This window comes from Mustela erminea, chromosome 3, assembly GCF_009829155.1.
Source record: "Mustela erminea isolate mMusErm1 chromosome 3, mMusErm1.Pri, whole genome shotgun sequence".
NCBI lineage: Eukaryota > Metazoa > Chordata > Mammalia > Carnivora > Mustelidae > Mustela > Mustela erminea.
In genome coordinates, this window is record NC_045616.1 from 74873727 (window position 1) to 74888206 (window position 14480).

Here is a 14480-nt window from a genome sequence, read left to right on the forward strand (position 1 = left end):
AGGGGGGGAAGAAAGGAGGAAAAAACATTGTATATGTATGTGTATATATGTATATATAAAACATTATATATGTATGTATATATATAAGCATATATATTTGTATGTATGTATATATATGTACGTATGTATGTATATGTATGTATGTGTATATGTACACACTTGATTTTGGGTGTATTTTGGTCTGTTAAAAGAAACTGCTTCCCAAAATTTTAAATAAAGAAAAACATATATATATACAAAAATAAGGGTAAACACGATGAAGGGATGGAATATGACTCTAAAGGTGAACATTTTAAAAAGATTCTAAAAAAGGGATTGATAAGAAGTTGGTTGAAAAAAGAAAGCAAAAAAAAAAAAAAAAAGAAACAAAGAAAGAATGTGATCAGGCTGGAGACTAGAACAAAGCCATGCATTAGATTTAAGGTATATTTTGATCTATTAGAAGACTCTATATCCCAAAATTTTAAAGAAAAAAAAATCTATATGTACACAAAAAATAAAGCTAAATACAATGAAGGGATAAGACTATAACAATGAAAATTTAAAAAGATTTTTTAAAAGGAATTGATAGGATAAAATAGTTTAAAGAAACATTAAAATAGGAAAGAGGAAAAATTTAAAAAGATAGAATAAGAAAAAACGTTTTTAATATTTACCTTTAAGGGGCATCTGGTGGCTCAGACTGAGCCCCACATTGGGCTTCCTGCTCCGTGAGAAGCCTGCTTTTCCCTCTCCCACTCCCCTTGCTTGGGCTCTCTTTCTCTGTCAAATAAACAAACAAAATCTTAAAAAAAAAATTTAACTTTGAAAGACTAAAGGATCATGGGGAAAAAGCCATGAGTTCTCTATGTGTTGCTTTCCCCTCACTCTGAACTTCTGCAGTTCTCATTGATCGGTACACTTGGTCTTGGCTGGATGTTCCTGCTCATCTTCTGTGGGAGGGGCCTGTTGCACTGATTCTCAAATGTCTTTGTTGGAGGCGGAATTGCACCACCCTTGTCAGGGGCCAGGCTAAGTAATCTGCTCGTTAGCTCTTAGTAGCTTTTGTTCCCTGAAGGCTTTCCGTAGAGCTTTGGAGGATGGGAATGAAGATGGCGGCCTCCCAGTCTCCAGGCGGAGGAGCTGAGAGCTCGGCGCCCCACTCCTCAGTGCACCTTCATAGAAAAGCAGTCAATCCCTCCCATCTCCCTGGTCTCGGGCTGCGCTCCCAGCTCACCCAGCTTGTGACCAAGCGTTTCTGTCTTTGGCACAGGGCTTTGATTGGAGTCTCCAAACCCAGCAGATTCCCGCCTCCAGAGAAGGAAGCTGAGTCTCCCTGGATCTGCCACTTACGGAGTCCCTGCTCGAAGAACAGGGGTCCAATTGAGCCTCGGATCACAGTTTAAGGTAACCCTGCACTGAGAGCTCACTCCTTGGCTCCATCTTTGTAGCCGGCTCTCCACTATGATACCTGGGAACTCTACCACACTCAGGCACCCCTGGTCTTTTTATGTCCCCGTGGGTCCTGAAACCACACTGTCCCCATGAGAGCTCCACCCCCGCTTTAGCTCTGGAGCAACGTCCCTCAGTGGAGCAGACTTCTAAAAGTTCCAATTTTGTGTTCCACTCTCTACTGCTTGCTGGGAGCTGGCCCCTCCCCCCCGCAGTCTATATTCCTGTATATCACCTCGGATTCATTTCTCCGCATATCCTACCTTACAAAAAGTGGTTGCTTTTCTGTTCAGAGAATTGCTGCTATCCTTCTCTTCTCTCTCCTCTTGAGTTTGTAGGTGTCCAGAATGGTTTGATAACTATCTAGCTGAACTCCTGGGACCTGATGGTATGTCTGTCTCCTACTCTTCTGCCACCATGCTCCTCCCTCTTGTTTTGCCCTTTGGATTGAATTTTCCTTGCCTTTTTGATCTGGCCCTGTTCTTTTGTAGCAGAATGCCTCCTATATTTGACTCTGATATGTTTACTTAAAAATGGATAAAAGCGGGGCACCTGGGTGACTCAGTGGGTTAAAGCCTCTGCCTTTGGCTCGGGTCATGATCTCAGGGTCCTGGGATTGAGCCCTGCCTTGGGCTCTCTGCTCAGCGGGGAGGCTGCTTCCCCCTCTCTCTCTGCCTGCCTCTCTGCCTACTTGTGATCTCTCTCTGTCAAATAAATAAATGAAATCTTAAAAAAAAAAAAAGTTAAAAAAAATGGATAAAAGTATTCCTATTGATATGGGTACCACCTTTCCTTACAAATATGTAAAGTAATAGGAGATGTTTAGTGTTTTAAGATTTGTTTTCAAACTTTGGAATAATGTTTAGAGGAAAGAATAAGTCTACTGCTCTCTTTGCCCTTTAATGTAGAGTCTACTTTCCAGAATCTCCTCTCCTATTGAATATCTTTAGAAATATATGACCTTTTTTTTTAAGATACACTTAAAAAAAATTATTTATTTTAGAAAGAGAGCACGGGGTGGGGAGGGACAGAGAAAGAGGGAAAGAGAAAATCTCCAGCAGACTCCTGGCTGTGTGAGGAGGCTGATGTGGGTCCTGATCCCACTATCCTGAGATGATAACCTGAGCTGAAATCAAGAATCAGACTCTTGCTCATATATAGCATAAAACTGATTTTTATATCCAACCTCCATGATAGACTTTTCTATTAATTCTAACCGTCTAGTGTGATCTTTTTGGGTTTGCTACATTCACTACATTCACTACATAATAAGCAAACAATGACAGTTTTTTGTTTTTCATTGCTGTGGTTGACAGCATTTAAAATGTCCCCTGTGATTTTCTTGGTATTTGTCCCAATGTGTAATCTTCCCTTGAGTGTGAGTTGGATCTAGTGATATATTTGTAACAAACAATATGGCAAAAGTGATTGGATATCTCTTTTGAGATTAGATCACAAAAAGGCTCTGGTTTCCATCTTGCTTGCCCTCTCCCTTAATCTCTCCCAGGCCTGCTCTGAGGAATGCCAGCCTCCCTGTGTGAGCTACCCTATGGAGAGGCCCAGCAGGCAAGGAACTCCTGTCTCTGCCCACTAGCTAGTGAGGACATGAGGCCTACCAACAGCTGGATGAATGATCTTGAAAGTGGATATTCTGAGGCTTGCCAACAGCCACGTGAGTGATCTTGGAAGAACGTTCTCTCAGACAAGCCTTGAGGTGAAGGCCACCTTAGCTGACACCTTGACGGCACCCTGGGACAGGCTCTGAGCTAAAGGACTCTGGTAAGCTCTTCCTGGATTCCAGACCCATAGAAGCTGTGAGGTAATAAATATTTGTTGTTTCTAACCACTTAATTTTGGGGTAATTTGTTGTGATGTGATAGATAAAATACACCTAATTCTGATTTCCTCCTTCCTTCCTCCTTCCCTTTGTCCCTTTCTTCCTTCCCTCCTTCATTTTTAAAAATTATAAAATGTCACCATCTCTGGTAATGCATTTGTTTGCAGCCTTTTCATATTTTAATATATTAGTTGTAGCCCTTGTAAACAGCATATGGTGGTTTTTTTTTTTTTTAAGAGCCCAGCGTGACAATTTTTGTTTCTAACTATAACATTTAGACAAATTGTATTTAATATAATTACTCTATATTTGGGTACCAATGTTTATTGATGCTTTATAGCTCTTTGTCTCCACTTTCTTGACTTTGAATTTTACAAATCATTTCATGTTTTCTCCTACTAATTTGCAACTAAACACTTTCTAATCTTGTTGGGTCCTTGAAAATTACATATTATATACTAATTTATCAAAGCTTTAAGTTAGTAAATATTGTTTACCCTCCTCTCAGACTGTTCAGGGTCTTAAAGCACTAATAACACCCTCCCAAAACAGATAGTATTCTGTAATATATTTTAATTTTGTTGTTTTTAAACCACATACTATGTTGTTTTTATATGTAGTCCTTGTTTTACACTTACCCTATTTCACCACCTTTTTCCTTCTTCTGAGGGTACATTCTTTAGAATTTATCTTCAGTATATGTTGTTTTTGTCTGAAAACTTTTTAATTTTACCCTTACTCTTTTTTTTGAATAGCTTTATTGAAATGTAATTCACATGATATACAATTAACCTATTTAAAGTGTATAATTCAGTGGATTTTGGTAAGTTACAATTTTAATTTTTAAGTTGTGATTAAATATATGTAACAAAATTTGCATTTTAATCATTTTTGAGTGTATAATTATAAAGAATGCTCTCATTCTTTGAGGATATTTCTGCTATTTATAGAATTCCAAGTTGAGGGTTGTTGTATTTCAGTACATTGTAGTTATTCCTTTGTTACCTGGCTTCCATTGTTACTGAGAAGTCAATCGCCACTCTTTGTAGATACAATGTCATGTTTTGACAGAGTTCTTTTTCAAATTTTGTCTTTGTCTTTGGTGGTCTGCAGTTTATAGTGACATACCTAGTTTATATAATATACTCTTTAAATGATCATTCTGCTTGGTATTTGTGTGGGTTCTTAAATAAGAGGATCAAGGTCTTTCACCATTTATTTATTTTTTTTAGTGAGCTATTTATTTATTTATTTTAGAGAGAAAGAGTTCAGGGAGGGGGCAGAGGGAGCGAGAGAGTGAGAGGATCTCAAGCAGACTCCCCACTGAGCAGGGAGCCCAAGCTGTGGCTTTATCTCATGACCTGAGACCACGACCATGAGATCATGAACTGAGCCTAAAAAAAAAAAGGAAAATAAAAAAGTCAAGAGTTAGAAGCTTAACCCACTGAGCCCCCCAGGTGCCTCTCTTTTTTATGTCTTTGTCATAATCTCTCCGCTTATGATTCTTTAATTAAATATATTTTTAGATCTTTTCACCCTGTCCTCTGTCTCTTAATCTCTCATGTACCTTCCATATTTTTGTCTTCCTATGCTGCATTCTAGAAAATTTCTTTAGTCTTTCTTCCTGTTCAGCACATCTCTCTTCACGTGTGTTTAGTGTCCTGTTAAATTCCTGTATTCATTATTTTGGAATTTACATCCAGTTTACAGCTCAGGGGTCTGAGAATCAGGTTGAGGAACTTCCCGAAGATCCCCCAGCTTGTGAATGGCTGGTTGATGGCCACAGCCAGCTCTGCTGGACCGCACGGCCCAGGCTCCAGACTCTCACGTCTTACTGGCTCCTACTGAGCACTACTTTATTGTGTTTATGAGTGCTGGGTGGATGTTTATGTAAAAGCACACACTTTTTTTTTCAGTTTATACTTTCTAAAACTTAAGAGCTCAGACTTCTTTTTGATTTGTAGTGTTTTCATTGTCCTAACCTAGCTTTGCCAAATTCATTTCCCTTGTTTCTCTGGTCACTTTCTATGAATATCTGCTGAAGATTTTTCACTGAATTTCCTGCATATTTTCAAAAATACTATTAACAGTGCTGAAACCAATTTCTTAGAACTCTGTGGTGCAATCAGGTATTTCTTTCTTTGTAGGTATACCTTTTAAAGCATTGTTAGTGCATTTGCTTTTGTTTTTAAGTCTGCTAAGTAGAAAATGTCCTAGGGATTGTCACTAATCTGAGAGACTATGGTAAAGAATTTATCAGATGAGTGTTACATATAGGAAACTTGAGGCTACTTACAGCACATTTTCAAGGTTGAGTAAATCTCAGGTATGAACAGGGTAATGGAATTCAATTATTCTTCATTCTGATTTTTCACACATCTTTGTGTTCCCCTATCTGCCTTCAGGGAAGTCATACCTGGGCTCTAACAAACATGGTAGATGTATCTGTCATGACTTAGCTTTTGTGTTAACCAGGAGCTTGATTCTGATTCCCATACCCAGAAGAGAGTTTCTGTACATTTTTATAGGAAATGTAACTTAAAAAGAGCCAGTATTTGACTGATGGTTAAGAAGAGGAAACTGAATGTTTCTATGTTTAAAATGTCACAAAATCTTCAGTCATGATTGAAAGAGAAATCAATTAAAATGGCTCTTTACTATATGGGTGTGGCTGAATTTTTATTTCATTTTATTATTATTTTTAAAGATTCTTATTTATTTATTTGATATAGAGAGAGACTGTGAGAGAGGGAACACAAGCAGGGGGAGTGAGAGAGGGAGAAGCAGGCTTCCCACCAAGCAGGGAGCCCAATGCAGGGCTCAATCCCAGAACCCTGGGATCATGACCTGAGCTGAAGTCAGACGATTAACGATTGAGCCACCCAGGCTCCCCTCAATCTTTATTATTTTTTACCTTTACTCTGAAGAACAAACCTCAACAAATGTTAAAGTCCTGGAGTAAAGCAAAAGTGTTCTTATCTACTAAAATCAGCATTAAGAGGTAATTCAATTGTCTGTCCATCTATTATCAGAGCATTTGCCCAGATTTAAAGTGTTTACTTCAAAATGAGAGAACAGAAAGTCTACTTTTGTGACATTTGGAATTATTTTGCATTTGCATTTTCTTGGTAATGACAACATAACCTGCAAAAAAAGTATAACATCTTAGGGAGCCTGTGTGGCCCAGTTGGTTAGGCAGCTGCCTTTGGTTCAGGTCATGATCCCAGGGTCCTGGGGTCAAGCCCTGTACTGGGCTTAGCAACGTGTCTGCTTCTCCCTCTCCCTCTGCCTCTCCCCTTGGGCTCTCTCTCTCCTTCTCAAATAAATAAAATCTTCACAAAAAGTATAACATCTTGAATCATTACATATTGGGTCTTCCAGGCAAACAAATTACTGTAAAACATAAACTATGATTATTCAGACTTAAAGAAATTATTTGCTCCTGGGTACCCAAGTAATTTTAAAGTTGGGATATGGTACCACATTAATAAACAAAGAATTTGCTTATTTGTATCAACTTGGAAATGTATTTGTTATTTAATTTGGTAGAACAAATATACTCCCTGGGATAACTTGAGGGTATATTCACTAATTTAAGAATATAATGAGGCTGTCTGGGTGGCTCAGTCAGTTTGGCATCTGCCTTTGGCTCAGGTAATGATCCCAGGGTCCTGGCATTGAGCCCCAAGGTCATGGTCATGGTCGAGGTTGGTCTCCTTGCTCAGTGGGAAGTTTGCTTCTTCCTCTCCTTTTGCCCCTCCTCCTCCCCCTGCTCATGCTCTCACTCTTTCTAATATAACTAAATAAAATCTTTTTTAAAAAAGAACATAATGAGTAACTTCTGATAGATGTTTTTGTGTGTGTATATTTTAGTGTCTATGTAATGTCAGTATTTTAATGTCCAAATTGAGAAAATAAAATGGGAAAAATAATGGCACAAAAGGGTACTAGCCCATTAAAAAATTTAAAAATGCCATGTTTAGTGCATATTTGTGTTGCTCAGTAACTTTCATAATTCAGTGAATCTAAGATTTAGTTTACAAACCATGTACAGTCTTTGCAAATTCCATTGTGGAGAATTGTTAAGTGAATTGTTTGCTTTGAGTATCTAGAATAAATTATATTTTCCATAAACTGTCCCTGTCTCAAAACAAAAAAATAATATATATATTTGGCTGTGTGTATTCACTGTATAATACTTCTTTTGCGGCTCTTGTGTCAAAACTGAGAACAGTATCCAGACCCTTTTCAGAGCATATAACAGAAGTTGTTCTCCCTGCTTCCAGCCTCCACAAATTTTCCTTCTTGCTGCTGACATCTCTCTAAAAGTAATAAGGTAGTCTTCTTGAGTATTCTAGTAAGACAAATAAAACTTAATTTAAAAAAACTCAGAGGACTAAAAATCACTTTATTTTCATAAGAAATAAGTAAACTATAATTGATATTTGAAAATTGAAGTACTTGGGCATGAAGAGGCCTTTTGCTCATGGTTTCCAGTAAGAATTTGTGCCCTCTGGAAGGGTCTTGACAACAAACATTTCAGTGATAATTTACCAAAATAGTGGAATGGTTTGCTGTGAAAAATAGTTATGCCAGGATAAGATGTATTCTCTGTTTTTGAGAGCCTATGATTCCAGTTTATTTCTATTTAATAATATATACATTATCTGTATTTAAAAAAAAAATTGTTGTGTTTTAGGGGCGTTTTGTGGCTCAGTAGGTTAAGCATTTGCCTTTGACCCAGGTAATGATCCCAGGGTCCTGAGATCAAGCCCCACATGGAGCTCCCTGCTCAGTTGGGAGTCTGCTTCTCCCTCTTTCTCTCCCCTTGCTTGTGGTCTCTCTCTCTCTCTCTCTATCAAATAAATAAATCTTAAAAAAAAAAATTGGTGTGTTTCAGCAAAACGCACCATGCAGAAAATGTTTTGAAGATTAGAAGCATGTGGCTGAATACTTCTTCTTGAAATTTTAAGTTAAATGTTCTTGAGATCTTAAAACAGACCATAATATGAAGCATAAATGAAAATAACAGCAGAAATGAGACTTCTTGCTTACAGATTCTGCTTTTGTTTTATTATTAAACATAGGATTTTGCCCATATGCAAATTTGTCCTAAAGATTCCAATCTTAAAAAAGCTTCCTGATACTTAGAAAAAATTTAAGACTTTTCTAAATAGAATGTATAAGGTGGTCAAATCTGATTGGATAATAGTGCTTCAGTGTTTAACTCTTAATAATTACCTGAAGCAGTAATTAACATTTAAAACATACACTGACATCATTTGTAAATTTCTTTAAACTTTCTACTCATCAAAATGGCAAGCATAATTAGCCACAATTATTGCTTAAAGATGATGAAGGTTTTGATTTCTGGAAATTCTTCACTCTTCTTTTCACAGAGAATTGAATTCAGTGATCTGTTAAGTCCCTAAGAGGTGTCTGGTTTAGGCTGACTCTTCCCAAGTCAGGACCCATCTAATGAGGACAGATGATCCCAGGAGGAGCAGTCTTGTGTTGGCAATGATTGTACCATAAAGGAAAAACTAGAGATTTTATTTATAAAAGTTCTGTATATTTTATATAATTAGTGAAAATAAGGGAAAATTAGTGAAAATAAGTTTGAAAATTGATCTTTATTGTGGCAGAAGTAACCGTGGGTAATATTTTGGCTCTTGTATGAGGATGTTTTTCTCAAAAGCCCACAGGGTTCTATTGCTTGTTAAGTGCTCTCCAAAAGTGGGCTACAAATAGTAAAAATGAACAGTTTTCTACATGCAACAGCAGATAGTTTGGGTTAAATGTCAGACTGTTAGATTTTAAAGTGAAAAAAATTGTGTGCAAAATTCATTTTGAGAAAAAACCCCCACAGAAGTAGGATAATTTTGTGCCAGTCAGCCCCCCTTGCCTCAGCTGCCTTTTCTGCAATGTGGGAAGAACCACCTGCTCTTTCCTTAGAATAAATCTTGTTTTATACTCTTATTCCTCAGATGCATTTTTTGATCTCTAGACCAAGCCCTTTATAATAAGTGCGGAAATAGCTTCTGGGATAAAACATGTGTTTACAAATGATGTTTTTGGAGTTGACGACATCAGCGTTCTATAAACAGTCCCTCAGGCAGAGCCCGGGAACCCTCCTAGAGGTCACTACGAAGATGAGTGACTTTCCCAGAGGTGAACAGGATCGCGAAGGGAACGCTGTGTTAGCAACTGCAATGGGGGGTGCATGGGGAGGCTTTCCTCTCCTGCCCCCAGAGAAACATGACTAAGGAAACCCTGTATTAGTTGGGTAAATGCCACCTCTAGGCAGGACTCCCACTCCCTTCTTTCTAACTGAATTAGCACCCAGAGGTCCTTCCCACTAGCATGTGTAGCACCAATATTGTTTAGACATCAGAATATTTGGCTTTTAAATTGTAGCAGTACCAGTAAAGATTGGGCAAGTGACCTTGGGCGAGTCACACCCTCTCTGTAGTCAAGTGAAGGGACTGGATTTCAGAGGTCACAAGCTCCAGTGCCTTCTAGGGACAGGAAGATATTAGAAGTTGTTAGGAGTGGAAGAGCCAGCAGTGGGATGGAGTGTGCAAATCCTACACCAGAGTATTTGAAACAAAAATGAAACGTCAAATGCCATTGTTGGCTAAAAAAAAAAAAAAAAGGCATGTGCTGAGATGACAAAATTTGCATTAGGTGAGTTGTAAGGTCGCTTCTGGTCCTGTTGTTTGGTGATTTTTTTTTTTTTAACCTTTTCCCACTTTTGGCCCCTTCTTGCCTTGGGCTTATTTTCCTCTCTCGGTCTTGAGTTCTTCTCCTTTTGTTCTGAGTGGAACATGTGTCAGCACAGTCAGTTCTTTTTTTTTTTTTTTAAATTTATTTTTTATTTTCAGCATAACAGTATTCATTATTTTTGCACCACACCCAGTGCTCCATGCAATCTGTTCCCTCTATAATACCCACCACCTGGTACCCCAACCTCCCACACCCCCGCCACTTCAAACCCCTCAGATTGTTTTTCAGAGTCCATAGTCTCTCATGGTTCACCTCCCCTTCCAATTTCCCCCAACTCCCTTCTCCTCTCTAACTCCCCATGTCCTCCATGCTATTTGTTATGCTCCACAAATAAGTGAAACCATATGATAGTTGACTCTCTCTGCTTGACTTATTTCACTCAGCATAATCTCTTCCAGTCCCGTCCATGTTGCTACAAAAGTTGGGTATTCGTCCTTTCTGATGGAGGAATAATACTCTATAGTGTATATGGACCACATCTTCCTTATCCATTCGTCCGTTGAAGGGCATCTTGGTTCTTTCCACAGTTTGGTGACCGTGGCCATTGCTGCTATAAACATTGGGGTACAGATGGCCCTTCTTTTCACTACATCTGTATCTTTGGGGTAAATACCCAGGAGTGCAATGGCAGGGTCATAGGGAAGTTCTATTTTTAATTTCTTGAGGAATCTCCACACTGTTCTCCAAAGAGGCTGCACCAACTTTCATTCCCACCAACAGTGTAAGAGGGTTCCCCTTTCTCCACCTCCCCTCCAACATATGTTGTTTCCTGTCTTGCTAATTTTGGCCATTCTAACTGGTATAAGGTGATATCTCAATGTAGTTTTAATATGAATCTCCCTGACGGCTAGTGATGATGAACATTTTTTCATGTGCCTGATAGCCATTTGTATGTCTTTATTGGAGAAGTGTCTGTCCATATCTTCTGCCCATTTTTTGATATGATTGTCTGTTTTGTGTGTGTTGAGTTTGAGGAGTTCATTATAGATCCTGGATATCAATCTTTTGTCTGTACTGTCATTTGCAAATATCTTCTCCCATTCCGTGGGTTGCCTCTTTGTTTTCTTGACTGTTTCTTTGGCTGTGCAGAAGCTTTTGATTTTGATGAAGTCCCAAAAGTTCATCTTCGCTTTGGAACACGACAAGGATGCCCATTCTCACCACTCTTGTTCAACATAGTATTAGAAGTCCTAGCAACAGCAATCAAACAACAAAGGGAAATAAAAGGTATCCAAATTGGTAATGAAAAAGTCAAACTCTCTCTCTTTGCAGATGACATGATTCTTTATATGGAAAACCCAAAAGACTCCACCCCAAACTACTAGAACTCATACAACAATTCAGCAACGTGGCAGGATACAAAGTCAATGTACAGAAATCAGTGGCTTTCTTATACACTAATAATGAAAATGCAGAAAGGGAAATTAGAGAATCAACTCCATTTACTATAGCACCAAGAACCATAAGATACCTGGGAATAAACCTAACCAAAGAGGTAAAGGATCTGTACTCGAGGAACTACAGAACACTCATGAAAGAAATTGAAGAAGACACAAAAAGATGGAAGACCATTCCATGCTCTTGGATCAGAAGAATAAACATTGTTAAACTGTCTCTACTGCCTAGAGCAACCTATACTTTTAATGTCATTCCGATCAAAATTCCACCGGTATTCTTCAAAGAGCTGGAGCAAATAATCCTAAAATTTGTATGGAATCAGAAGAGACCCCGAATCGCTAAGGAAATGTTGAAAAACAAAAATAAAACTGGGGGCATCACGCTACCTGATTTCAAGCTTTACTACAAAGCTGTGATCACCAAGACAGCATGGTACTGGCATAAAAACAGACACATAGACCAGTGGAACAGAGTAGAGAGCCCAGAGATGGACCCTCAACTCTATGGTCAAATAATCTTCGACAAAACAGGAAAAAATATACAGTGGAAAAAAGACATTCTCTTCAATAAATGGTGCTGGGAAAACTGGGCAGCTATATGTAGAAGAATGAAACTCGACCATTCTCTTACACCGTACACAAAGATAAACTCAAAATGGAGAAAAGACCTCAATGTGAGACAGGAATCCATCAGAATCCTAGAGGACGGGGCGCCTGGGTGGCTCAGTGGGTTAAGCTGCTGCCTTCGGCTCAGGTCATGATCTCAGGTCCTGGGATCGAGTCCCACATCGGGCTCTCTGCTCTGCAGGGAGCCTGCTTCCTCCTCTCTCTCTGCCTGCCTCTCTGCCTACTTGTGATCTCTCTCTCTGTCAAATAAATAAATAAAATCTTTAAAAAAAAAAAAAAAAAAAAAAAAAGAATCCTAGAGGAGAACATAGGCAGTAATCTCTTCGATATCAGCCACAGCAACTTCTTTCAAGATACGTCTCCAGGGGCGCCTGGGTGGCTCAGTGGGTTAAAGCCTCTGCCTTCAGCTCAGGTCATGATCCCAGGGTCATGGGATCGAGCCCCGCATCGGGCTCTGTGCTCAGCAGGGAGCCTGCTTCCCCTCTCTCTCTGCCTGCCTCTCTGTCTACTTGTGATTTCTGTCTGTCAAATAAATAAATAAAATCTTTAAAAAAAAAAAAAAAAAGATACGTCTCCAAAGGCAAAGGAAGCACAGTCAGTTCTATATGAAAATAAAGAAAACCTGTCAAGATAAGTTTAAAGTTAATGCTAAGGCATCATGAATTGCTTTTTTCCGAAAGAAATTCTATCGTCATCCTTAGGCTTGTTGTAAACGTGTCTAACTTAAACGGCCGCTTGCCGCTGTTTATATTATGCTGGTTGGTTTCATCCACAATAGTGAACAGAACATTTTTCTTCATTAGTGTCAATGCTTGCATGTTATATGTTTGCACCTGTCGTCACAGTTGTTGATGAAATATTCAAGAATTCCAGGGAGTCATTGTGCCAACCTAAATTGCTAGAGCCAACCTTCAGTCTCCTTGCATATGTTTATTTTCTCTAACAGGTGGCTTTTTACCTATCTTGTCTTGTTGGTGAAAACAAAACAAACAATACTTTTCATTTCTGGAGCACTTGGTGCAGGGCTCGCACCTACATTTCCTGACATAATCTTTTCAAATCCCCATGGGCACACAGGTGCAGACAGGTCACCAGGTCCAGAGAGGTCCTTGGTGGCAAACACCAAACTTCAACTCTGTTCTTCTCTTTGATGACCCAGTAGTCTCCCCTTTCACCTCACTAAATCCTGTCTCTGTTAGGGGACATGTGTGGGCTTGATCCGAGGCAATCTCTGCAAAAGGGTGCTTTGGGGGGGTTCCCTTTATCCTCCATCTGTGCCCCTTCATTCTCATGGGGGTCCTTTTCTCACCTCCTACCTCGGCTGTGCTCCCGTTTTTCTTGAGCATTGATTTCGTCTGAGGTGCCTGTTAAGAGCTGGCTGGTATTGTATGCTCGCTTCAGGGTCACCTCCATGTTGCTGACCTTTGCCCTCAACATATCCCAGCTGCACGTCGCTTCTTCAGAAAGACTAGTTAGCTATCCAAATAGTTAGAGCTCTGTCAGTTATTCTTTGTTTGGCTTTACTTTGATTTTTTTAGAACCTTAATATGGCAGGCCCTTAGCTAGGCAACGATGGAGGAAGACCCCTGGCTTAAACTCCAAAGACATCTAGCCTGGGGGCGTGGAGGGTAGAAGGGGTAGGGGGTATGGAGAGGCATCCTCCCACATGCCAGTGCAGTTGATGACTTCAGTGTCATGGAGCCCTGTGCAGGGCACAGAGTAGAGGAAGGTGATTTTTCCAGGGCAGTGGGAGGCACAGGGAAGATGCCACTGAGAAGCACTCAAGAATATGTCCACCAGGAGGAAGGTGGGGCCAGACATTTCCTTCAGGGATCTGGTGTGAAATAAAGCTGTAGAAGCAGTGAGAAGTAATTTGTCATTCCCTGTCGTCCATATAATACTAGTATTTGCATAAAGAGTCTTGGATGGCTTTATTTCAGGCAGTGGGCAATAGGGGGATTCCATGACCTATGGCAGTGGAAGGGGTAGGGAAGTTATTATTATTATTTTTTTAAGATTTCATTTATTTATTTGACAGAGATCACAAATAGGCAGAGAGGCAGACAGAGAGAGAGAGAGAGAGAGAGGAGGAAGCAGGCTCCCTGCTGAGCAGAGAACCCGACGCGGGGCTCGATCCCAGGACCCTGGGATCATGACCTGAGCCGAAGGCAGCAGCTTAGCCCACTGAGCCACCCAGGCGCCCAGGTAGGGAAGTTATTTTAAGTGAGGACTGGAATGGCCTCAGTCCAGTAACACCTGCCAGTGGCTTCCTCTTTGCTTACCCCAGCCCTGTACACCCAGGCCCTGTGCTCTTTGGAATTTGCTTATGAATCTGGTTTAGGTGGTGGCAACATCATGGTCTCTCTTTTCAAGTGTTCGCAGGGCACGCCTGTGTTCATTCG